Source organism: Sceloporus occidentalis, unplaced genomic scaffold (genome assembly GCF_023333645.1).
Source record: "Sceloporus occidentalis isolate IW3139 unplaced genomic scaffold, rSceOcc1.0.p SCAF_4, whole genome shotgun sequence".
NCBI lineage: Eukaryota > Metazoa > Chordata > Lepidosauria > Squamata > Phrynosomatidae > Sceloporus > Sceloporus occidentalis.
The window spans coordinates 141,087,036-141,113,538 of NW_028316984.1; the positions used below are offsets into that span (position 1 = coordinate 141,087,036).

The following is a 26,503-nucleotide window of genomic DNA, read 5'->3' on the forward strand; positions in this document are numbered from 1 at the left end:
AAGAGAAAGTACAGGGAGGTTAGTGCTTCTTGGTCAGATTGGACTCTTGGTTTCCTTTTTAATAAGAGTACAAAGTATAAAGTATAGTATTTACATTGACCTGTTGCTAAGTTGACCTAGGTTTTCAGGGTTAATTTTTTCACGAAAATTTCTAAACTAATACATGAGTATATACAGTGCACCCATGGCATACACAGGCGCACTGTACGCGGCTTCCTGCTTACGCAGAAGCCACACAACAATATAAACAATGGTGCACATGTCCCATTGTTTCCTATGGGGTGTGAGCATACGTGATTTTTCCCTTATGCGGGGGTGGGTTAGTGGGGCAGAACGGAACCCCAAGTAAGGGGAGGGCCCAGTGTAAAATACTTTTATTTGCTATTGTTGTTTTAATTTGTTTTGAGTGGTTTCAGTTTTTATAATGGCTTAATTGCTTTTTAACTTTCGGATGCTATTAATTTTTTTACTGTACAACTGGAAGCGTAGCATTATTTTCCTAATACAAATTATATACCGTATATAGACTATAAGTCGACCTCATGTTTAAGTCGAGGACAGATTTTGGGGCCTGTGGATATGTAAAAGTATGCCAAAATATATAAAACTTAAGGGCATGTAACAAAGGATCTAAAGGATCAAGCAAAAAAAAAAAAAAAAAAAACCCAACCCAAAAACAAAGAACTTAAAAAATCCAAGCAGACATCACTGTTTGTGCTCACACTAAAGGCTGGATGGATGAGAGACCAGAAGGGAGTCAGTCAGGACAAATTAAGTTCTTGCCTTTCATCAGAAGCGGACTCCTTTTTTTGTAAGAGTTGACCTGTGGATAAGTCGATTCAGGTTTTTGGGGTCAGTTTTTTGACTAAAATTTCTAGACTTATACATGAGTATATACAGTAGATTATTGTTTTCTTAATATGAATTATGGGATTTGAAAAAAAGCTGTATTCAAATATATTTAATAAAGGTATATTTTGGCATACTTTAAACAAATATTGATTAATTTTAAGCCAACAGCATGAATTTTCCAAATATGCAACTTTTTTAAAAGTTCAAGATTTAATTGCTGAATTTCAAAATATTAATTCTTGCAAATTTTTTGATACTGCAAATTCTATTCATGCATATCTAATATGTATATTGTGCATACATATATGCATGTATATGCATATTACCATAATATTGACCCTTAGAGCATCTTGTTTACTACTAGGTGAATTAAATATCTAGTGCTCTAATCACTGTATTGCATGCCAATATGAAGGTCATCCAGTGCTGTAAAAGACTACAGTCAGATTCACAGGACATTAGTTTATAATTATTATGTATTTCTAGAAAATTTCTGTATTATGACTGGTCCATCAGCATATTTTCATATGTGAAAGAAAGAACTTCTGCAAGAAGAGACAGAATCACTATCACTGGCGGATTAGATTGGGCAGATCACTTTGTAGCTTACTTTACTCAGAAACATCAGAGCTGCAAGTACAGTTAATTTTAGAAGTTCATATTTATAAATGTTTTTTCTGTTAGTATATGCCAGGCAGATTAATTCAGTGAGCAACTCTCATCTGATTGCTTGAGTCATAACAGTTGCTACTGAACAGCAGTGGGAGAGAGCTATTGCCCTCATATCCTGTTTGTGGGCTTCACAGAGGCATCTAGTTTGCCATTGTGGGAAGCATAGCATGCCACACTAGATAGGCCTTCAGGCTGATTCTGCATGGCTTTTCTTATGCTATTATATGAAACTATTTGCTTATACTAGCCTAGTGGGATTTCCCCCTTTTTTGCTGTAAGTAGTAAATCCAACAAACTTTTTTTTTTAAAAAAAACTTACCCACTTTCCATTTTCCACATGGAATCATTGCTTTCTGTTCAACAGGGCTATCACATACCCATCTGCCTAAGTCGCTCCTCAACGGCCAGGGTTTCCAGACCATTCTCCATTTTGGTTGTGGAGCATGCCATCCTGTTACCAGCATTAATGTATGATTCAGCTGCCAGTGTGGCTTTTGTGCATGGAATAGAGAGCAGGAAGTGGCAACATCATGTCCATAATGCTTGCAGATTATGTACTTGAGATTTCCTCGAACTGTGACAGCTCAACACATTATGCTGTTTGAAGCAGCCCAAATAATCCCACAAAAGACAACCTCTGTTGCAATAGGTAGCATTTTTCAAACCCTCAAAAATCTCTATTACTCAGACACCAGTTCCTGTCTTTATCTCCTCTTCCACATATACCACATAGTGTTACCTGAAGCAGATTGCTTTGAGCTTCTTCACAATAGGCTAGACTCTATGTCCCATTACATAGGAGGAGAAGGGTGTGGGGGGCTACTGTGCAGGTAAGAGAAACTGACTTCTCATCAGTATTTTGCATATCTTGCCACAGTCTCTGTTGTTAGGTGCTGTTATTTTAACTGAGTACACTTCAAATATCAAATAATGAAGAGAAAATAACCATAGTTGACTAGCAAACTTTTTGTTGGCATGTCAGCTATGAAGAGGAGAAGTGCTCTTTTCCTATTTAAAAATTAATTCTCACTCCATTTTCCACATTACTTTAATTTATTAATTGATATTTTTAGAAATCAACTACTGATGTGATTTGGGCAGATCCAGCTTTAATCAAAAGGCTCTCCTGCCATTAATTTAGTTTGACATTAAAAAGCACTGTTGACAACACAGATTCCAGAATATCATGTTCTGTTACATGGATGAAATTTAACAGTATTAGCATGCAATAGAAAAATTGGGGCATCTCAGCAGGAACCTGGAACATGAATATATGTAATTCTGAGAGATGAATATGTTTCATTTTTGACAGATCATTTGGAAGAAATAAATCACCAGAAAATTTTTTTATTATCAGTTGAGCTATTTCAAACTATAGAATATACCCAAGTTTTAACAAAAACCTGCTGATATGACATAGGCAGACATAGAAACTTTCAATTTACATTCCAGTCCCAAAGAAAATGGAGATCAGAGACTGTAATAACCACCAGACTATTGCATTAATTTTCTAGTGATGCTCAAGATTTTGCAAAAAATACTTTTACCATACATGGAGTGAGAAATGCAAGATGATCAAGCTGGGATCAGAAAAGGGAAAGCCACTACAGATCATATTGAAAAGGTCCTATTAATTCTATTAATTCATGGTTTTGTTGTGCTATGCAAACTATACTCTGAACAAGAGGCCACTGTTACGATGGAATACAGAGAAGTGGAGTGGTTTCCCATTGGCAAATGTGTAAGACAAGGCTGTATCATATCATACTGTTTACTTCATATGCAGAACGTATCATATGGCAAGAAGGATTAAACAGTAATTTAGGATGGATGTATGAAAATTGGAGGAAAGAATTTCAGCAATGTACGATATGTAGATGACATATTATTAGTAGAAAATAGCAAAGATTTGAAACAATTACTGATAAAGTTAAGGAAAAAAGAGAAAAGCAGTGATAGAGTTGAATATTAGGAAGACAAAAAGAATGATCATAGGAGATTTACATAACTTTAGTGGATGATAAAAAATATCAAATTGTTAATTATTTTCAATACCTTGGCTCATTCATTAATTAAAAAAATATAGACTATTGTCAAAAGATCAGTAGAAGTCTAAAACTCGGAAGGGAACCCCTGAGGAACCAGATAAGATCTTCAAATGTAAATATATAGCATTGAGTACCAAAATCAGAGTCATCCCTGCCATAGTATTTCCAGTATCTGTGTATGGTTGTAAATGTCAGACAGAGAAAAAAGCTGAAAGGGGGCAAATCAACTAATGGTAATTTGAAATATGACCCCAGAGGAAAGTTTTACAGATATCATGGATTGTCAGAAAGGCAAGTAAATTAATCTAAGAACAAATCAAGCCAGAACTGTCACTAGAAGTCAAAATGAATAAGCTGAGGCTTACTTTGGACATATAATAGTAGGAAATGAAAACTTCACTACAGGTGGATTGACTCAGTCAAGGAAGCCACAGCCCTGAGTAAGCAAGAGTGGGGTTGTAAATAAAAGGAGACAATAGATATCTCTCACTCATAGAATCAACAAAGGCCAAAGCCAGCTTAATGGTGCATAACAACAACAAATAATTCAGTAAGCAAACTGAACTACAATGGATCTCATTTTCTCAACCCTGGATATGACAACTCATTTATTGATATGCTAGTGCTGTGTAGATAACATGAGAAAGAGTTCCAAGCTTTTTTTTTTTAATAGCTGAATGGATTTTCAGATGTTTAAAGTTGAACTTGTTAAAAAAAAGTTCAAGGGAATTTTCCTCTTAATGAAGATTTTAAAATGTGTCATTTCCAGCAGAAGGCTGACCATAAATATACATTTTGCCACTTTTTCTACAGACACTGACATAGACAGAAAGGAAGGTAGAGTGCTGTAACAGTGTGAAGTCGAAGACTTTCATGGCCAGCAACCATGTTTTTTTTGGGTTTTTGAGGCTATGTGGCCATGTTCTAGAAGAGTTTGTTTCTGACGTTTCGCCAGCATCTGTGGCTGGCATCTTCAGAGAATGCTGAAGAGACTGTAATAGTATTCACTTTAGCCTAAAGTTGCATATTAATAAAGCCTTTTTCTGAAACATGTCAAAATGCTCATGTGGTGTAGGTCATTTTCATATTTTTTCTGTCTCTATTCTGATAAATAATGTCCAGAGAAGCATTTACTTCATTAAATGAGGTATACATTAACTGATCTAGAGGTAGCTGTGTTGGCCATACAACAAAAAACAATAACATCCAAAATCCACAAAATAGTCATACCTTTATTGAGCCGACCAAAAATGTACCAGATACATCATGCAAGCTTTCAAAGCTCCACTGGCTTCTTCATTAGGCAAAGGTGTTAAAAATCATACAGGAGAAGAAAACAAATGACAATGCTCAAGCCACAGGCCTATATTTTGTCATGATGTTGCTTTTGTCGTTGTCAGTTAAGACAGTCTGAAGGGACTGCTCTGTCCACGATTTGTCCTTTTTCATTGACCAGATCCCCAAGTGTAAAATGTTACTCCCAGGGCAGTTGCGTGATTGCAAGTCACGTTGTGTCAGTGTTCCCTACCACCTCCTCACTATTCCCAAACACCCTGATTATTTATTTTTTCTATTTATTTTCATACTTTTAAAAAAACAAAAACTTCTGTTGTAGGAGTGAAGCTCCAGAATTGTGCAAAAAAGTGGGATTTTTAAAACGCATGCTGGGTAGGCATAAGACAGGGAGGTGAGATTAATGGAGACTCAGGAAGTGAACACAATGGGGGCAGATGTCTCAGTTGTGTGATTGAGAAGAGGTGTGGTGATGACTTCTCTACAATTGTATGTTCTCCCCTCCCTCTTTTAAACTAGCACAACTGCTCCGAGAACAGGACTTGTGCAATAAAGCCCAAAGAGTTGTAAAATCCAGACAATGAAGCTTAAACTTTGACATTTTGACATTGTTTCAAAAAGCATAACACTTGAGATCCTTGTCACAAACAAGGCAGTACTGGTAGAACAACAACAAGGGTGCCAGAAGAGAAAAGTTCACTATTTAATCTTTAGGAATGGGATCTAATGTTGATCTGGCTTAACATAATATGGGCTGCCAGCATTCATCTTAATGAATTCTTCCAGACTGATGGCTCCTAAAGATTATCTTGTAGTATATATTGTATCTTGTCATCTTTCTATAACATGCCACATATCTGGTTTCCAATGTTTTATTCATCCCCTCCTGCTATTCTTGGAACAGATAAGTCATGGAATTCTTAACGTACTTCAATTTTAATCCTCTCCCACCTTAAGAATGAGTGACAGTAATTTTACACAAAATGAACTGAGGCTGCTGTCACACTGCAGACTTTAATGCCATTTGACACCACTTTATCTGCCATAGCCCCATCCTGTGGAATCCTGGGATTTGTAGTTTGTTGTGGCACCAGAGCTCTCTGGGCTTATCCGCACTACTTAAAAAACCTTTAAAAATCTGCCTCCCCCCGAATCTGGGGCAATAAGGTGGTTAGATCACAGCCGCTTGCTTTTAAAGTCAAACAAGATGTCCACATCACCTGCTGGGCACCCGCCTTATTTGCCTCAGAGGTGATGAATACACCAGCAGAGGTGGCGCTGCTAGGGAGGAGAATTTAACTGAATACAAGATTTTGAAGAATACAGAACAATTCTGGGAGTTAACTGTTCTGTAACGGCTGATAAATCTGTACAGGCAAGGAGCATGAGGTTATTCAGAAGAAAACTGCAGTGATTCTAGAGGTACACAGGACATCAACATAGCCATAATTAGCAGATTCTTTTTGATTAGCTCAAATGAATTACTCAAAGCATTGTCAAAATTAAACAAGATGATATAAACTCAGCGCACTGGAAAAGTTCTAAGTCATAGGTGGCAATCATGCAAACCTTCAGATACTACTGGATTTCAACTGTCTTCACCCTCAGCCAGTATAGCTAGTGGAGGAAGCACAAGTCCCATCCTTGTTCTACAGCAAATGCCTTATTAACTATAAAGCCCTAAATGGCTTGGGCCCAGGGTACTTGGAGGACCGCCTCTCCCCATATAATCCGCCCTGCACTCTCAGATCGGCCGGGAAGCAATTGTTGAGGGTTCCTAAGTCGAAGTACACCTTGACTGCCCAGAGGGCGTTTTCCAACTCGGCTCTGCAGCTCTGGAACTCCCTTCCCGACGAGCTCCACTCTGTTGCCTCCCTTGACCTGTTTAGGAAGAAGCTCAAGACCTATCTCTTCCAACAGGCTTTCCCCCATGTGTCGTGATATCTGCTCTCTCCCCATCATATAAGTTGTCTTCCAGCTAGTTTTGTTTTGGTTTTTATTCTCTGTAATTTTATGGTGTTTTTATGATGTGTATATACTGTTTATTCAAATTGTATAATGTTTTATACCCTTGTTGTAACCCACTTTGATCTCCTTTGGAAAAGCGGGCTATAAATAAACAGTATTATTATTATTATTATTATTATTATTATTATTACTATGTGACCGCAAGAATTGGAGTTGGCTTAAAGCAGTGGTTCCCAAACTTTGATCCTCCCGGTGTTTTGGACTCCAGCTCCCAGAAGCCTCAGTTACCATGGCCAAAAGCCAAGAATTCTGGGAGCTAAGTCCAAAACACCTGGAGGAACAAAATTTGGGAACCACTGGCTTATAGGAGGTCCCTTAGATTATCTGGTGTACTTGCAGGTGCATTGACTTGAGGGAGTTGCTGCTGTGAGCTTTGTTGCTTGAAATTCAGTGATGCCAATATCGACCACGGTGCAATCAGACTTTCCAGTTAATGAGTTTTGGCAGCTTTAAATCTGCAATGACTCAGAGGATGATGCTTGATAAGTTTTAATCTCTTTTTCAATACTGCCATTGAAACAGGACTCTGAAAATCTATAAGACCTTGCTGGAATCTTACAACCACTTCCTTGGTTTTGTCTTCCATTTGTATATCACAACCTGACATCCAGTCTTTATATTTTGTATCAGTCCATTGGAGATTAAAATGCAATAGTAAATAGTACATTGATAGGGGAACGAAATAATATTTGTGACTATGCAGTTGCAGGAAACATGCCCTGTTTTAAGCTTCAAGGGAAAGCTAGAAAACAAAAAGCTAGTATGCTAGCAGCAGACTTCAGTAGGAAGAAGAAAACAGAAAATGGAATCTACATAGTTTGATATAAAATAATTGATTGTATGTTTTTTTAAATGTTGAATTCTATGAAATGTTGGAACAATGCAAAATTCTCTCATTACAGCCAAGCAGGGACAATGGCAGGTTGGAGAGAAGAAGATTAATATAGGCTTTCCTGCACCTTTTAAAGTGTGACTTTTGTTTTCCAAAGGTACCCTCAGTATAGTATAAAAGTAAAAACAATATAGAATTTCTGATACAGTGTAATGAAGACTGATTTATGCTCATGAAAGGGGAATTAAGGGGTATAGTTAAACACTATTAATACATGTCATGTGACTGAATAAATTTCCAACTAGGCTTATGCAGCTAGGAATGTCAGATTTCTTCAGATTCTTTGCACTGTCACCTTTGATTCTCTTCCCAGCATGTAAAAAATAGAACAGAGTTCTCCAATGCTAAGGCACCGGTAGTAGGATAGCACTGAGTAAAAGTGTGCCTCTAAGAATGTGCACAGTGCATTCCTATTAATATTAAAGAACTGCAAATAATATCTACACATCTAGAATTATACATGGTGTGATTTCAGTGTAAAGAGTAATTTCTCAGAATGCTTAACCCTAATCCATATATGCACCACTATTAGGCAGTGTAATTCTCTAGTTTTGCCAGTGCAACATCTAAGGATAGACATATTAATTACGAATTATTATGAGGTACCTCAGAGATAGCAAAATTCTCAGAGAGTCCCCAGAAATAGGAAAGCAGAAGATCTATCAGTTTTAAAAACAAGTGCATCCATATTCCCTTAATCTTTCAGTAATATTCATTTGACGGACAGGCTTTGCAAGCTAATGGAATTGTGTCAAGAGAAAAGGCTTTTGGTAAGCAGCTTTATTGCTTTCACATCTCAGTATTAAATGACCACTGTAAGGATCTGAAAAATCTGTTTCAGCTTACTCAAAACTTTAAAGAGTTAGGGTGAAGATCGCGATTTGCCTCTTTGTGGATCCTATTACATTCTACTCCATTCCCACAACTATATAAATATGCTTAATAGTCCAATCCTCTAATATCACCCTGTAATGCATCTGAAGAAATAGACTGATAGCTACAAAAGTTCATGGTAAAATATAAATCAGTCTTAAAAGTGCTCCCCTTTCCCTTTTTATGCTGCAACAGACTGATATAGCTACTTCTTTGTAAACTGTGTCAAGAGACTGCCTCTGAAAATGTACAGAATACTCTTAGTTCTCATAGGCTATCCACATCAGTTAACTCAGTAAGCTAGATAGGTATCTGTTTCTCTATCTTACAGTCCTTACACAGGCACAAGATAGAGGAGTTCCTCTGATATATTGGAAGAGGTAGCTTAAAGCCTATTTGTGCAGTGAAGAAAGACTTCCCAAATCCGGTGATTTCACTCAAATTTCACTGTTTTTATCAAGCTATACAAAGGACCTTTCCATAGTGATTCAAGAAGATGAATCACTTTGCTGATATTCTTCTTCTTCTGTGTTTTAACAGAAATCAAAGCATATGACCATTCTATCACTATACTTTTCACACCTTCCATTTCTTCGTCTTTTTGTACCCTTACCCACACAGAAGGTAATTTTATATATTTCTTTCCTTTTTTTGCAACCCGTTGTCCTTCAGTTCTTAGAACGTCCCTATTTAATGCTTAATTGCTTTATTAGATCACATTTTCAATGTACAAAGTGTTGTTGTTCTTGTTGCCATGTGCCTTCAGGTTGATTCCGATTTATGGCAATCCTATCATGGGATTTTCTGGGGCTGAGAGTGTGTGACCCACCCAATGTCACACTGTAGGTGTCTATGGCCAAGCTGGGAATTGAACCCTGATTTCCAGAGTCATATTCCAGTGTTGAGACCACTATACCACTCTGGCTTTCATACAAAGTGTATTGCAGTACTTTTTAAAAATCTTCAGTTACTTTTTATAAGGCTGAAGTATTGTATATACTTGTGTATAAATCAAACTCATGTAGAAGTCAAGGGTAGGTTTCTAGACTTACATGAATAAATACCGTATACCCTTCTAAAAAGGAGAACATTTACTTCAGTTGAGGTGTACGCTGGCATTTTATTGGGGGGGTGGTGTTATTTGATTTGTGGACTACTCAGGCCTGTTACAGACAGCCAAAATAAAGCTGCTTCGAGTCACTTTGGAGGTATGGTATTTCAATGATGCATGAGTCCTAAGAGTCTGGAAACTTCACCAAAGCTGCACTCCAGTGCTTAGGACTGGAGCGTGGCTTTGGTGCGGCCTTTGGACTCTTAGGACGCATGTATCATTGAAATACCATACCTCCAAAGTGACTCGAAGCAGCTTTATTTTGGCTGTCTGTAACAGGCCATAATGACTTATTTGGGGATTGTACCAAGGTAGTGGAACACAGTAACCTGTGTTTGCCTTCACAGGCCATGTCTGCATTGCAGTAAACTTGTTTCACATGATCTTTAAATTGATTATTTACAGTGCATATGATTAGGCAGTTTGCTCCTCTGTGTGACCACTAACATTAATATTTTGACATATATTTATTGTCAACAAGTGAAGTAGACATGATACATTCTATTTAAATGTACAAGAAGAGGAACTGCAAAGGTAAAAGTGACATGACAGATACATCCTGTACCCATATATACTATATTTTTTGAGTCTTTTGGTGTCCTAATAGATTAGTGGTAATGTTGAATGTCAGAAGTGCACTTGTGCTCACACAACAGTGTTTTGCCTCCCTCAAACAACCAAATCTGCTCCTAAGATCCCCCAGCCCTCCAGAACAGATTTTGGAGGCATTCTGCAGGGAGAATCTGTTCTGCCAGTAGCATCTGTTTTACTGGAGGAAAGACACCATTTGATTTTACTCTGTAGACATGATCTGGTAGCAGTTCTTAAGCATACTTACCTGTACGTAATTCCTCCCCCCCAAAATGGATGAATCTCTTATGTAAGTTAATATGGTTAGGACTGTGCTAAGTCATAACAACGACATTAGGGGAAACCTTTGACATTTTAAAGCACTGAGGAGGAAATGTTCAACTTACAGACTTTGAAATATTTTTATATATTGAAGGTGCATTTCTTTTCTGTTTTGTTAGATTTATTATTTGTAATATTTTTATTTTGCTCCTCATACAGACTTTGAAATATTTTTATATATTGAAGGTGCATTTCTTTTCTGTTTTGTTAGATTTATTATTTGTAATATTTTTATTTTGCTCCTCATCCAAAAAGGGCTCTTCGGGCTTAAAAAAAAATTAAAGGCAGTAATTGCCAGCAGGCCTGCGCATTAAAAAGGCACAAAAAGAAAATGTTATGGAGAGAAAAAACAGGCAAAATAAGTAGTAATTCTGCAGGACTGGTGGAATGACCCTATGTCCCATCCAATCTCCATCTGTTGCTTCCTGCTGAAATGGCTGCCAGTGGTGACAGCTGAGAGGGGAAATGCAGCAGCAACATATTCCTCAAAGGTGCCTTTCCATTCAGAAATGTAATAGTATTCCAAGTGCTCTCAGTATGCTGTTTTCATAGAATCATTGGAAGAAACCTACAGGAATACACAATAAAAACACCCCTGACAGATGACCATCCAGCCTCTGCTTAACTCCAAAGAAAGAGACTCCACCACACTTGTGAAAATAATGGTGCTTCTCCCAGGGACGTAGCCAGGATTTTGTGAAAGGGGGGGTCCAGACTAAGTGCCACCGTTATAATGGGGCTTGGGTGCAGCAGCGCAGCAGCACACACCATTCATTTTATCTAACGGAAGGGGGGGGTCCGGACCCCAAGAACCCCCCCCCCCTTGGCTACGTCCCTGCTTCTCCCACAGTATAGGTTGTGGTTGCATCAGTGTCAGTTTGTGAAATAGTAGTAAACTACAGCTACCCTGATCTCTTTGCAACATATGCTGACTTTATTTTAGTTGTTTCATTATTTGGAGGTTATACAGGGCATAGTAGTTTGAATGTCTGATTCTGGAGAACAGGGTTCAATTCCCTGCTCAGTCACAAAACTCATTGGGTGACCTTGGGCAAATCGCATGCTCTCAGCCTCAGGGGAAGGCAATCGCAAACGTTCTCTGAACAAATCTTGCTAAGAAAACCCCATGATAGGTTTGCTTTAGAGTCACCATAAGTCAGAAACAACTTTAAGACACACAATGCAATGCATAGAGCCAGTTTTAAAAAATAAATGTAGTCAGTCTCTCAACCATACCTACCACAAAGGGCTGTTGCGAGGGCAGGAAGGAGAATATTGTGTGCTGCTATGAGGTTCCTCTGTTAAAAAGTAGGATTGGTATTTAGGGGGTCATTCCCACTATGAAACAAAAAGAATTGCTGATCGAATTATATGACCCTCATTCCCATCTGAAATTGCTTCTGCTCCTGGTGTGATCAATTGCAATAATGATGAAGCAAGGCAAAACAACAACAACAACAACAACAATGATTTTTCCTGAGACTACTTTCAAAGTGGTGCTTTTGAAAAGAATCGATTCCGAAGAGGTTCAGCAAGTGGGAACTACAGATTGGAATCACATCATTCTGGGAGGGACGAATGGCAGAGGAGTGGGAGATGTCACACATACTCCGTGCTACCTTTTTTGCTTTTTTAAAAAATAAAACTTAATCGATAAATCAATTAATTGATTTTGCAATTACTTGCAAGGCAAGTAATTCCTAAATCATTCTATCAATTCTGCCTTGTCTTCCTCTCCTCCTCCTCCTCCTCCTCCTCCTCCTCCTCTTCTTCTTCCACACTGCCCCCCCCCATCCCTTGCCTACCTCTTCTCCTGGTCTTCCTCACGTAGCCCCAGTGCCTTCATGGATGAGTCCCCTCATTTCCCGTCATTTGGTATTATCGGAACATCCTGTTAATGCAATTTCACTTCACTGATGGGACATGACAGAATTAGCGCAATGTAGTGAGAAAGCCTTTTGCATGATCATTTTCACTCACGCTTTTTGGACAGGATAAGGATGCCTGTCCTCATGTGATAAAGTCTTAAATCTCTGAATTCAACCTCTATAAAAGATATAGGAGCCCTCTCTAGTTTTCACTGGCAACCCTGAATTAGGGGTATAGCTTGTGCATCCTTATTTTAAAGTCCCCCCCTTCCCATTAAGAAAAAATTGCTGGTGGCTAGGAATGCAGTGGCAAACTACCTCTGAGTTTCTGTTCGTTAAGAAAACTATGGCATTCATGGAGTCGCTGTAATTAGAGAGGCGATGTGAAGGCCACATGCTTCATTTTATGTAGAAAGATCTTGTGGAACCTTTGAGACTAACTGGAAGAAAGAAATTGGCAGCATGAGCTTTCCTAAAGTCTGCTTCCTCAGATGCGTGTGCAAATTTTTCACCCTTTTGCATTTGCATAATTTGCATAAAAGGGCAGGGAACTGTCTACTATCCCCTCTGTTGTAAGTTGCCCGGATTCCCAGTGATTGGGCGGCATATAAATAAATCCTATTATTATTATTATTATTATTATTATTAAAGCTCATGTTACCAAGTTCTTTCTTTCAGTTAGTCTCAAAGGTGTTACAAGATATCACTACATCTGATTATACAGACGAACACAGCTGTGTCTTTGAATGCTTTACTTTAATTTGCATAATGGAAATTTTTTCCACCATGGGCTTGCTGCATGTGGAAGACTTTGCTTTGGCAGGGCTTTCAAGGCCCAGCTTCTTCTAGTCACCACACTGAATTTACAGAGGTACATTTAGGGTGGGGACAGAGAGGAATCCTCTCTTTCTTTCTCTGAGGCAGCATCTGCCCTGCAAAAATAACCCAGGTTGACACTGCTTTAACTGCCATGGTTCCATGCTATGGAGTCCTGGGAATTGTAGTTCTGTGAGACATTTAGCTTTCTCTCTTAGAAACCTCTGGTTAGGGTGACCAGATGCCCTCACCCCAAAGGAGGACGCAGCACTGCAAAATGTAGGACATCTCAGAAAAAAAATGAAGGATGTTGCAAAATAAAAGCTGAACACACTCCTACAAATATAAATGCATGCTTCAAAATGGAAGATGTTTGGGGACTCGTCCCGGACAGGGGGCTGAAATGTAGGACACACCCTGGGAAAGGAGGAACAAGTCTGGCCACCCTGCTTCGACAAACTACAACTCCCAGAATCCCACAGCATTGAGCCATGGCCGTTAAATCTGTGTCAAACTGTATTATTTCTGCAGTGTGGATGCAAGGAGCCCAGGTGGTGCAGTGGCTAAATGCCAGTTCTGTAGCCACAAGGTTGTGGTGGGTTGTTAACCTGTGTTGTTTATTTCATTGCTCCTAATTTAATGTATTAATCTCCATTGTTCTTTGTAGAGTGTGTGCCACTGGCAGGTCTTTATTTTATTTCATTTTAATTGATCGTATGTACAGTGCCGTGAAAACCTAAATAAATAAAATCTAATAATAATAATAATAATAATAATAATAATCCCAGGCAGGGCTCCAAAGGCTGACTCAGCCTTCCATCCTTTCATATGTTGGTAAAATGAGTACCCAGCTTGTTGGGGGCAATTGGCTTACAGATTGTAAACCACTTGCAGTGGGAAGTCGAAGGCTTTCATGGCCGGCATCCATAGTTTTTTGTGGGTTTTGGGGCCATGTGGCCATGTTCTAGAAGAGTTTATTCCTGATGCTGTGACATCTTCAGAGGTTCTCAACCTTTGGGCCTCCAGATGTTTTAGACTTCAATTCCCAGAAGTCCCAGTCAGTATGCTCATTGTTCAGGAATTCTGGGAGTTGAAGTCTCAAAAAAAAATCTAGAGGACCCAAGGTTGAGAACCACTCTTAGAGTGCTTAGTTCACTATAAGAGGTATAGAAATGTAAGGCGCTACTGCCATTGCTATACACGCATCCCTCTATATTTGTGGCTTTGATTATGCACGGATTGTATTAATATCTTCTCTCTAGGAATATCTAGGTCCTCCGGTGCAACTCTATGGTCAACTTTAACCAAAGGTCACACTGAAGGACCTGGAGATTCCTAGAGAGGACACTCGACTAGGCATCCGTAGCTGCCTCAGTGCAGTTCTACAGTCAATGTCTGGCAGATGTTGACCAGAGAGTTGCACTGGAGGACCTAGAGATTCCTAGAGAGGTGTTCTCTCAGGTAATGTTATATGCGGTTTTTCCACATTCACGGGGGCCTTGTGCCCCTAACCCTAGCGAATATGGAGGGGCGAGTGCCCACTCCCTCTGCGCTGAGGGCGATGGGGCTGGAGGGCAGCCACATTCCCCGAGAGAGGCTTCTCCGCCCGCCCCTAGGCCGCAGCTTGGCAGTTGCCATAGTAACCCCAGGGACTCCTCCATTTCCCGGTCTCGCTCCGAGCGGCGACGCGTTCTCGCGAGAGTTGGAGGGGGGCGGCAGGCGGAGCGGGGCAGTGAGCTCATTCCCAGGCTCTGGAGAAGAGCAGCGAACGGAGGCTGCAAAGGAGGAGGAGGAGGCGGAGGCGGCGGCTCTTCTTCCTGCAGCAGGAGCAACTTTGTTGGGTGAGTTCTGAAGGGGAGCTGAGGCCGGCGTTTCCTCACTCCTCACAGTAGTCTCTCAGGTGGCATCCACACTGGATCATTAAACCGGTTTGAGAGCGGGTTAGCTATCCAGTGCGGACGGTATAAGAAACACGCCCCCTCACTTCTCCTTCTCCGCAGACATGCCCCACGTATTTCCTATCCTTGAACCAGGAGGGTTTGTCCTCTTCCTTGGCAGCAGGAGGATAACGGAGAGGACAGGGCAGGAAAAGGGAGGACACAGAGCAAAGCTCGGAAAGCCCTGGTTACATTGGAGGACCTTTTGGGGGGAAATTCCTCCTCCTGGAGGACAGGTCCTGGGGGGAAAAAGGAAGAGGGCCCAAGTCTGGTCACCCCCAGAGCTAAACACACTCCTATAAATGTTAAATTCCTGCTTCTGGGTCCTGCTCAAAATGGAGGACCTCTTGGAACAATCCTCCTGGACAGAAGGTTGAAATGGAGGACAAGGAAAAGGAAAAGGAAGATGACAAAGTCTTTTCACCCCAGAGCTGAAAACACTCATATAAACATCAGTCCAGGTTTCTGACTTCTGTTCAAAATGGAGGACCTTTTGGAATTCCTCTTGGGGAAATGGAAGACAGGTCCTAGGAAAGGAAGAGGACCAAGTCTAAAAACACTCATATAAATATCAGTCCAGGCTTTGAGTCCTGCTCAAAACAAACTCCAACTCCCAGAATTCCATAGCCTTGAGCCAGAAAAGAGTTAAAGCGGTGCCAAACTGGGTTATTTCTCCAGTGTGGATGCAGCCTCAATGACCTTGGGCGAGTCACATACTCTCAGCCTCAGAGGAAGGCAATGGCAAAGCTCCTCTGCAGAAACCTTGCCAAGAAAACGCCATGATAGCTTTACCTTAGGGTCTCCATAAGTCAGAAGTGACTTGAAGCCACACAACACACAGACAGATATAGAAAATCTGCTGGGAGCTTTCTTTCCCTGCAAAGACTGTGCTCAGGCAGAGAGTCCTTGCTCACCCTGCCCCCAATTTAAACAAGAGAAGCAGCAAGATTCACTTGGCTTTCCTTCGCCTCACCCTCTTTCTCTCTCTACCTCTTAGTGATTCCTTAGATTCATCGTCTTTCTTCCTTCCTCCAGCAAAAGGGAAGGGAGAGGACTCATATATCCCTCCCCAAAAACATATTGAGTAAGTTGATTATTTTTTTTCCTGCAGGCAAAACTGAGACGCTGCAGTGAGAAGAAGAAGAAGAGGAAAGCGGCAGTAGCTGTGGGTTTTGTGCCTATATGCTTCCCTCCCCTCCATGAAGGAATTTGGGGGGTGGGGATGAGTCGAAACAGTCCTGATGCAGCAGAGAAAGAAGGGGTAAGTTACTTGTTGAAAATAACCAAAGCCAAGCCAAACTCCCAAAATCAGGGGGGTAACATTGCATAGAAATGACGCATCTTTGCCTTCGCCTCAAAGGCTAGGCGGTGGGGATTAGGTGTGATCCCCTCTCACAACTTTTTCCTTTATAGATCCAAAAGGAATTTTGTTTTTCTTTAACCAGCTCTGAATGTGATCAGGCACATTTTTGGTGGCCAGTTTTCCCCGTTGCCGGTTTGTTCCAAGTCAACTTGGACACTGCCGGAATAACTAGCTAATTCAAAGGTAATGCTGTGGGGGATATGCTGCATGTTTCTAATGTGGGAAAGGGAGTGGAGGAATGAAATGGAGTTTCTCTCCCTGGAGTTCAGAGAAGCAAACAAGGGATGCCTTAAAAGTGGATCTTGTAGAACAGGTAGGAGGAGGTGGTTGTTTATTTTTAAATCAAAACCATAAAATGAGGTACAACTGTGTTTTATTTTTTGGTTTAAATGGCCCATTTTTGGTGCCATGGAAGGAACGTGATCTATTTTTAACATTAATATGCATCTGTCCATTGGGTGATTGTGGAATGTGTTCATTTGCTGAGGACTACATTTGTCTACATTTAGGAAAATAACAAGACAGAAGATGTTCATAAATAGGAAATTCTCCTTGTCTAACCTTGACTGCTGCAGTTGCTGTTCTGTTTTTTACAACATACTCAGACTTCTGGTTTGTTTGTTTTCTAAATTACTCCTTTTGTCTAGGATGATTTTAAAAATACTTTCCAAAAATCCTTTTGATTTCAGAGACACTAAGCTTGAATTTGTACAGTGCACAATTTACTTTTGGAGTAAAGGTGTTGGATTTCAGTAGGTTCCTGGCTTGTCTGGATGAATACAGTCTGGTTCTTCTTCTTTAAATTAGTGTTTTCATGATGAAACTGTGACTCAGACCCTTCCCTCATTTACCAAAGTGAATCTTGTTTGTGGCGTGTGTTCACTTTTTTGCATATAAATTGTAAACATGTTTTGCAAAAGATTTTGTATCTTGCTGGTTATGCAATATCTCTGTATATTTGTTGGTAATTTGAAGGTTAGTCATTGATTTTGGATGTGTGCAGGTCAACAGAGCCATGCCCTAATCTGTTCTTGGTGCATCAGCTGAAGTGGGAATTTGTTTTTTGACAGTTTATGACAGCAGTGGTTAATTGCAAAAATATTCTAGATTGTTATAAGATACTATTAATATACTAACACATAGAGTATAACCGTAGTCAAACTTACTATAATTTAAAATACTGTTGTCTCAGTATATGTAATGTAGCAAAAGCTCTGTGCCTGCCATTCTGTTTAACAAGTCTTCCTTTTTTCTTTGCATAATGAATCACCGGAGTTGATCACTTGTTGGGAAGTATAGTATGTGGATATAGTATTGGATATTGCTTCCTTTCTCCCCCCCCCCCCCCCCAAAAAAAAAAATCCCTTTTGCATTTCTTGATATAGTCAAAAAGCTTCATGGATCATGATGCTAGGCCATCTCATTACTTACAGCAAATCAGTGTTTGGATACATTTAGAGTTAACCTTCCTATGTAGTTTGATTTTTTTATCATTTATATTAGCTGAAGATACAATGGGATTGGATCTAGCATTTTAACCTGTTGGCAGAGTGTGTTCCTATAACAGAATTCCACTTGGAACCTTCTCATGGGTAGGAAGAGTTCTCCCGCCTTTTGGGACGATTTTTTTGCGGGTGGGAGGGACATAGGGGGCTGTGGAGAGAGTGGGAAATCCATAAAAACCATCTCCTCTTTCTTGCCAGGATTTGTTCCTGACACATTGGTGTAGAAATGCATCATAGTCAGAAGGAAAATGCTGGTTCCAACTGATGTCCTGACTATCTGTGCCAATTTTCACCAACTTGGTCTCCTCCAGGAGTTTTGAAATAAGCTCCCATCATTCTTGAATATTGACCATGCAGGATAGCTAGGTTGAAATCCAAAACATATGGAGGGCAACCACCTAGAGAAGGCTTATCTTTGTAACTGGATTCCATTACAGTTAGTTTACTAAAGTGGATGAACAAAGTATTGAGTAGTGACTTTTTGATTCTTCCTTCCTTTGAATTGCTGATGAATTGGATCTTTTTGGCAAAACTTATTTCTGAGATGACATCAGGCTTTGGAGGTTTTTGGAGCCTTTGGCCCACCAGATGTTTTGTCCTATAACTCCCATATTCCAGCCAGCATTGTCAGTAGTCAGGTATTATAGCAGTTGAGGAGGGCCACAAGTCCCCCTGTACAGTATCTAAGTTTTGTGTAGGTGTTATCAGGTGGAATACCCCAATATTTATTTTAAATGTAAAATTCAAATGATAATACTATTAAAAAGCCTTTTCAAACAATCTGTGGGCCTACGGTTTTGGGTTTTTTGGGGGTCATATGTACCTCCTGTATCTAGTACATGTACTCAATAAAAAAGCAATTTTACAGATATCCTAATATTGAGATAATGCTTAATTTTACTAAAATATTGTCTTGTGTGGCTTAGTGCTTCTGTATGTGGGACTATGGGGTTTCATTTTTTTTTTTGTATTGTACATGGAGAAAGGCAAACTGAAAAGCTGGGAGACAACCATTGATTTAGAAAACCATTGATTTAGACAGTCTGCAAGAGCTGAAAAAGGGAGCGGGGATTGCCCCCCCTTGAATTCCTTTTGTATTCATCTTCATTTATACTACTATAGTATTTCTCTTCTATGAAAGAGAGGCACAGTTTTCTCCATATCAATAGTTCAGTCTTTGCACCAAGGGCCTTGCTGCTTAATATTCACTGCTTACAGGATATTCAGGATATCCCACTGGGATGTAGAAAAAGCCCGGGTGTTGTGTTTAAAAATGTAAATCCTGCAGGTTGGATGGTTTTATAAGAGTTGTTTTCTTACCACCACCTCTGAAACTTCCTACAGAAAGTTGGTATTGCCTTTTGATAGGTTATCAAAATACTTGTTTAGTGGTGTTTTGGTAGTCTCTCAGTTTACGAGAAGGTCCTGTGAGGTTGCAGCTACTGTATACACTTTATGAAGTTTAAAAAAATATTGTAAGTAGTGACCCATAGCTTTTGTCTTTTTAGAATAGAGATTAAGATTTACAAGCATGGTGCACATACCCATTTTAAATTGGCCCAGTGGGGATCTACTGTGGTGCCATGTGCTGCCAAAGCACAAAACACTAGGTTAGAATTGATACTAGTGTGGATTGGATCCTTTATCTTGGGGTTGTTTAAGAGTTCTCTGGTTGCACTGGTGAAAATACTGCATGTGGTGGGCATAACTGGGGTCTCATTTTGGACAGGGTCCCCCCACTGGTGGACAGGAGCACTTGAAACACAGTATTAGAGTACCCTGTTACCTTTTATTTTTAAGTTTTCAGAAATATATAATTTCTGATATAAAATTTCTTAACCAAATCACCATTAGCTACTCTGAGCTAGAGAAAAATACGTTTTCATTTGTATTTTGGGAGATTTTATCCCACAATTTGTTGACTAACCTTATATATACAGTCCCCCATCCCTGCCTATCACTTTTGTTTGCTATGTGTCAGTTTTGTCTTCAGTTTAAAAGGAAATTGAGTATAGTGTTCCAGTGTGTTTGATGGTTCTGGATTTTCTTAAAAAAATTAATTGTATGCTAAATATGATTCTATAACCAGAAGAAAGTATGTGCCAGATTGTTCTCAGTTTCATGTTACCAGGGTGATATGTCTCAAAGGCTTTTCTTTAAAAGAATCTCTGTTAATCTAGGTGACATTCTCTTGTTGGTATTTATTAAATTGTGGCTTCTTTGTGTTAATTCATTTTGGGAAACAGAGCTGCTTTTTTGAAGCAGTTCTTTAGTAACTTTAACTTTCTGCAAGTGATAGCCCTAAATAACTAGTGGTGATTTCTTAATGATTTTTATCATTATTTTAAAACCACATAGTGGTATTTGGTGATAAGATCTCCTGCTGCTCTTCAATGACAGCAAGGGAAATTGTATCCATTGTTGCATCTGTTTTTAGCTTTCTCTAGCTATTTTGTGAAAATAACTTCTCCTATTACTGTTTCTGCTTCTGGGTTCTTGATGGTAATTAGTTTTTGTAGCCCTGAACTTTTTCATAGATGCTATAAGACAAATCTTGTTTTAAATTATGAAAATGATACCTACCCAACCCATGCATAATAACTGTGTAGGTATTCCCTGAACAAAACCTCGGAAATATAACATTCTGGAAAAAGTGATTTTTTAAAACTGATTATGGGTTCTTTGCAGGGGTACTTTGGGTGTTCCCTAAATGGGTTGGGTAAGATGTTTGCACAATATGTGCATTGAACATGACTTACTTTATTTATCTGAAGTCTTTTAGAGCAGCTTACAGATGAAAAAAGACAGATGCTGACCTCAGGTCTAGGACATAAAGAGACATCATATGTACACTATAGGACAGTGATGGCGAACCTATGGCACGCGTGCCAGAGGTGGCACTCAGAGCCCTCTCTGTGGGCACATGTGCCATCGCCCCAACACAGAGTTTGCCAGAGTTTGTTACTAGAAAGCCAGAGGGACATGGCACTTTGCAATAAATAAGTGGGTTTTGGGTTGCAGTTTGGGCACTTGGCCTCGAAAAGGTTCACCATCACTGGTATAGGAGATGGGGAGGAAAATGGAAAACAAAAAAAATTCAGGAACCAGTTCGTAATATTGTAGATCTCATGATGACCAGCTGGGTGACTGATAGCAGTACTAGCTAGGTTGGAAATAGTTCAATTAAAGGAGCAAAAAACTAAGGCGGGTTACAGACGGGCAAAAAGGGGTGTGTTCATGACGTCATGAAGGTGTAGCCATTAGACGGGCCTTACCTGAATGCCGTCATGAACGCGCTGCCCGCACGCCCCAAGCGGGAAGAAGCGGCATTAAAAAGGTGCCGCTTTTCCCCGCTTCTTTTTGATAAGCGGCGTACGTGCGCATATCCGTATGTAAGCTGCTGCACCGATACGCCAGAATTATTACGCCGCTAATTTAAGTTGCCCATTTAAAAGCTCCGTGTCTGCTGCGTTGCATAATGAGTCGGGGTCCCGGGACATGTGCGGTTTGCAGTCAGGCTTTAATTGCAGCGTCAGATGCCAGGCAGCTGTGGAAGCTGCGGCACAGCTGCACTCTATTTTAATGCTCGTAACCCTAACCCTAGAGCAACATGTACGCATGCGCTGCTAGAATTGTGGAAAGTTTGGAATTTAAAGTGAACCCCTACACACATTCCTGCGCCATTTTCACCTAACAATAAAAAAACACTAAAACTTTAAATATTTACATATGTACAAGGGAGGTGATGGGGGATGGCAGGGGGACAGCAGTGGCAGCGGTAGCAGCGGCGACAGCTGTGGCTGTGCATTGCAGATTCAGCAAGAGCACGGGGACCAAAGGAGAGGAGGCATCCATGATGCCAGTGAGACTGGCAACGTGCAAGCGGACAAGGATGCCATCACCAGCTGGCAGGAGGCCACCTTTGTTCTTGGGTAGGGCGGGGGAAAAAGTTTAAAGGGGCCTGGGCGCTTTAAATGTGCACATACGCTTTCTGCCGCCGGTGCTGACCGCCGCAGCTGCGCAGCTGCGCATCCGCCAGCCGGCAAAAGAAAAAAAAGCCGCGTTTTTGGCCGCCCGTGCGGAAGCTGCCTCTCTCTTTGCAGCATCCTGCATGGCGGCGGTATGGAAGCTGCGGGTAAGAAACGGCCCCAGGTGAGGCGTCTTCACTACCCCCAGTGTGGAAGCCCCATCCACCTTAGCCACGCCCCCGGGGCGGGCGGTCTGGAGACTCCGTATTCAGGGGAAGACACCTTCAAGACGTCTTCCCCTGCCCGTCTGTAACCCGCCCCACTTTCTCTACTGAGCCAATAGAACTGGCCTACAGTTGGTCCTCCATATTAGGCTTGCTACCCGTGGATTAGAGTATCCGTCGTGCTTTAATTGAGAATAAGGGGATATGAGGTCCTGTGATTTTTGCTATCCACAATCTGGAACAGAACCTCTGAGGATATGAAGGGATGCCTTTTCCTCCTCCTTCTACAGGTTTATGGCATGGCTGCTGGATGTTGCAAGAGAAGCAGAATCTGATTAAGATGGTATTTTAGGAAGGTTGATGATAGATCTACTTTCTTTTTCTGCTCCTGCTGCATCTGAAGGAACAGCTGCTAGAGTTATGGCAAAATGGGCTAGAACATTTAAAAATGTATGGATTTACATTAATGTCAGCCTATAAATAAGCATTGCACCAGGTTTTCAGTTACTGAGATACAATTCTGATGATCCTTGATCAGATCTGTAATTTGTTTTAGTTTATCTGTAAAAGAAGGGAGCCTCTCCTACTGTGGTATTGTTAAGATTGACAGAGAAGCTCTGAGGCATACTATATGTGTTGTAACCAAGCACTTATCTTGCATCAGGAATAGACCTTTTTCTTAAAGATGGATAACACGACCGGAAGATATTGCTAACACACATGGATTATATTCTACATGACATTCAGATAGTTTCCTTGGAATCAACATTTCCAGCTATGCTGGTTTTTCTTAGGAGAGATGTGAAGACATATCTTTTCAACCTGGCTTTTAAAACTGTATTTGTAAACTGATGATGATTTTAATATTTAGATTTAACTGTTTAAATTGTTTTTAGTTGTCTGCTGGTTGCCTTTAGCACTTCTTTTAGTGTAAAGGTGGATGTAAATTTAATAATAAAAGAAATAACAAACTATCAACAATTGTGAAATTTCCTAAGATGCCTCAGTGGTGGTTTAATTTTGATACTATCTCAGATGCCAAAAAGATGCTGCAAAGAAATCAAATTATACTGTCCCCGCAGTCCTAATAAAAGTTACCCATAAGAAGCCCAAATACACATAGCTTCTACAGTAAACCGCTTAGTACATTGGTAAGCGGTATAAAAATGTACTTGCTACTTGCCTCTACTACTTGCTATAAGCAAACTCAGTTCATTTTGGTTGTAGTTCATTTTACAAAAACTCAAACCATTAACTGACCCCAGTAGGAATGCATGTAAGAAATAAACATAAAATAAGCATTTTAAATGTTTTGTCAAGGATTTCTCTTTAATCAAAGTTGTCAATTTGACAATTTCAGCAAGTTCAACTATCTTCACCAACCAATCTTCTTGAGTTGGAATAGCAGCTTCCTTCAACCTCTGAGCATAGACAGTTCTCACTGCTGTGATCATATACACCCGTCCCTCCACATTTGCTGGGGTTAAGGACGCAGGACCCCCATTAATGTGGAAAAACCATAAATAACAAAAACACTATGTTTTTACCTGAGAGAACACCTCTCTAGGAATCTGTATCCTCCAGTGCAACTCTGTGATCAGCATCTACCAGACATTGACCATAAAATTGCACTGGAGGAGCTACAAATGCCTAGTGGAGTGATTCCTCTAGAAATCTGTTGGTCCTTCAGTGTGACTTTGGTTAAAGTGGACCATAGAGTTGTGCTGGAGGACCTGGATATTTCTAGAGAGAACATACTAATAAAATCCATGAATAATCAAATCCACAAAAGTCAAAGCAGCAAATGTGGGGGGATGAGTGTATTACAAAGTCCTTCCATAATTCTTCTCCAGAACATCATTCATCAGTCCCAATACGAAACTTTCTGGCTTCCACTGAATTTTTGTCTTAAAAGTTATCTTTCAACATTTTGTGTATGGAAGTCCAATATTTCTGTGCTTCACTACGAGTCCACTACATATAACAAAAAGTTCCAACTTTATTCTTACATTTCCAACAGGTATTTGCACTATTTTAAAATATGTTTGTTGATTTAAATGGAGAGAAATACCATCTGTACATCATGGGCCATTAGTGGTTTGAGTGTTAGACTGTGCCTCTGGAGACCAGTTTGGACATGGAAAAAACAACTGGGTGAACTTAGGCAAGTCACACTCTCAGCCTTAGAGCAAAGCACTGGTAAAAAACAAACAAACCTCTGAACAAACCTTGCCAAGAAAACCCTATCTTAGACTTGCCTTAGGGTTGACATAAATTGGAAATTACTTGCAGACACACAACAACACATCATTTTATAAAAACTATCTCTCAGATAATTCATTGTAAATTTCATACCTTTTGTCCACAAAATTTTTTTGGTAAGAATGATAAGCTTGGTGGTAAAATGCAAGCTTTCATACAAAAAGTCCCTGCTTCAGTCCCTATTATCTCCTGACAGGGCTCAGAGAGACTTTTGCATGACCTGAAGAACTGCCAGTCAGAGTTAATGGTACTGAATAAGATAAACTGATCTTCTGGCTTGACAGAAGGTAGTTTTCCTATATATTCCTTTCTGGTGAATCAGTAGTTGAGAGTAATGGACTTTTTGGCTCTCAGATTTTTTAGGGAAAACAAATTAAAATATGGATGGATACATTGGAGCGATGATATAGTGTTGCCCTCCTCAGTAGGCAGAAGCAAACAGACGTTTATCCTCCCACCCATGTTCCTGTTAACTGATTTGTCAATCATGGTCTGTCTCCTAACCCTGGTCTCTAATGTACGTAATTGTAAATAGGGATGACTTGTAGGTTTAGCAGCCAGGATGCAGGAACTGGAAGTGTGGTATTGATCCTAACAGAGCAGTTATTCAGAAATAAGTTCAACTTGGTTCACTGGTGCTTCTTGCTTGGTTTATAGATTTAGGAGTGCAGTGGGCTTAAACATTAGTATATATTTAGGATATTTTCCTATTGTTTGGATTTTCTCTGAAATTGTATGGATCCTTTTTTCCCAATAAACAGGTTTTTCAAATAAAGTTTCACTTAGTAGTAGTAATATTTACTGCTCTGTCCTTCTTTTTTCTCCTCCTTTCAAGACTGTACATGGTTTGACATTGATAACAGGTGTGGAGAGACCCCAACCAGGTTGATAACCTGAGACAGTTGCCAAGCAGAATAAAATGATGCTATAGACGCAGTGTGTTGTAATGGTTTGAGCATTGGACTACAACTTTGGAGACCAGGGTTGTAATCCTTGCTCAGCCATGGAAACCTACTTGGTGACCATAGGCAAATCACACTTTCTCAGCCTCAGTGGGAGACAAAAGCAAATCCCCTCTGAACAAATCTTGCCAAGAAAACCCTTTGATAGGATCACCATAAATTGGAAACAGATTGAAGGTACACAACAACAATAACAGGGTCTGTTACCACAAACCATGAGGTTAGCCTTTTTAGTGTTTGTTTAATTCTGGGCATTTACACAAATATTGTACTCCTTTTGTTAAACTGGCATAGATACTTATTGCTCTGTTTCCCCCACCTCTTTTTTTGAGATATGTGTAGTTGTGTTAATATACACAAACCTGGCAGGCTAAGTAATTAATAAAGTTGGGAGGACAGCTTTTAGAATGAACAGGAAACTTGGAGTGAGTGAGAAAGAGAACAAATATTTATATAAAACAAATATTTATATGTTCTTGATTTTCCATCTTGTCTGAAGTTACTGAAGCAGATTGTTTGAGCATGGACACATTTACTGCCCTGCTTGGCATTCAACTGCATGCTTCTGTAGGGTGGTAGTTGAGCTGTGTTTGGTTCTCTTCAGTTTCTGTGGAATTTATTTTGTTTTAAAAGATCCTGTTTCTTGGTTTTGTGACCACTGTTTTAAAAAGCTAAAAATTAAGGCAATAAAAATAGAGAATATGAATGCAACATTTTCTCATACTTATCAATAGATACTGAAAATCTGTCTAAAAAATATACTTGCTTTTGCCTAAGGTCACCTGGTAAGATATTACCAGGTGATCTTAGTTTACCTAGTTTTCTGCCGGGGGGGGGGGGGGGGAAATGCAGCGCACGAACCGCGTGGTTTCCTGCCGGTGGAAAAAGAACCCACAAAAAGTGGGTTCTTTTTCTGC

General features: G+C 40.0%; 1 protein-coding gene across 7 annotated transcripts in view; it reads left to right on the forward strand.

Annotated features, from left to right (window-relative positions):
- Positions 1–15,124: 15,124 nt before the first annotated feature.
- SIPA1L1 (signal induced proliferation associated 1 like 1) overlaps positions 15,125–26,503 on the forward strand; it is a 238,188-nt gene continuing 226,809 nt past the window's right edge. For all 7 annotated transcript variants that reach the window (XM_089521800.1, XM_089521802.1, XM_089521799.1 and 4 more), the window contains exons 1-2: positions 15,125–15,206; positions 16,414–16,563. The gene's annotated coding sequence lies outside the window, so the exon portion shown is untranslated. The remainder of the gene's footprint in view (positions 15,207–16,413; positions 16,564–26,503) is intronic.